Genomic DNA, 1,229 nt, shown 5'->3' with positions numbered 1-1,229 from the left:
AAAAAAAAAAAAAAAAAAAAAAAAAAAAAAAAAAAAAACGAAAAAAAGAGAAAGAATAGAACGCAACGAAAAACATCAGAGTTTTATATACCATCATTAAGTTAAGACAAGCAACCGCTGTCCAACTAACCAGCCGATACCTACCATTCTATCAGAAATGACGCCTCAAGTGTATTGAATCCTATTTCGTTTGGTTTATCTTTAGTTTGCGTCTTGTTCCACTTGCAGTGAATGCAACTTGTTTATTATTGCTCCTGTTGCCTTAATACTAGTGTTACTTTTCAGTGAACTAAGTAACTCGGAAACTAATTTACAATAACAAGAAATATAAGACTTTGTATTAAATTGTTGGCTGCCTCGAATGAATGGTTGAATATATTTTGTAACCACGTCGTAAATTTTCACTTGTTTATTTTCCTTCTATTTTTTTTTATTTTTTTATTTTTTATTATATATATATATATATATGTATATGTACGTATACCTTATATATATATATATATATATATGTATATGTATATTTTCATTTTTGTGATAAAAAGTTACCATTCTTACTCCGTCTCGTTGTTTTCACTATAGGTGCCGTTATTTACAATGAAAATGTGCTTTCTTATGTTGTGTGCAAATGTTAGAAACTGGCGAAGTAAAGGTTTTTTAGCGATAACAGCGTAAATGGCCAAACAGCATAATGCTTGGGTGTGTTTTCTTTTTTTTTCTTTTTTTTTTTTTTTTTATTACAAAAAACACGAGCATGTGTAATTACACTGTTAATTATAAACAACTGACTAAAGTAGATAAAAGTATTTCGTTTTTTAAGAAAATATCATGTCAACTGTAATCCTATGCAGTGCGAAAGGATTTCGTATTTTTTTTATTTTTTTTTTTACATGTGTATGTGTGTATATGTTTTTGCAATGTGAGTCGGAGCTAAAAATGAGCCTAAGTTACTATTAACCCCGCACCAATGGATATGTACACCATTCATCCATGTCTGTTACGTAATGAACTATTTTCCATACACACTTCGTCCAACGCCCCCCTCCACGGAAACGCCGCGCGTTAGGTATTACTTTGTGGGGACTCGTTGATATTAATGCTACATACTGAGCTTTCAGAGTGTTTATCGATTTCCGCCGCCTCCTTTCACTACCCGATGCTTTTTTAGTTGCTTTATTTTTTGAATTACTTTGATCAGAAATCCGTTCACCGTACGCAATGTGCTTTGAAGT

This window comes from Glossina fuscipes, unplaced genomic scaffold (genome assembly GCF_014805625.2).
Source record: "Glossina fuscipes isolate IAEA_lab_2018 unplaced genomic scaffold, Yale_Gfus_2 1, whole genome shotgun sequence".
Taxonomy (NCBI): Eukaryota; Metazoa; Arthropoda; class Insecta; order Diptera; family Glossinidae; genus Glossina; species Glossina fuscipes.
Note: the sequence above shows the minus strand (reverse complement) of the source record.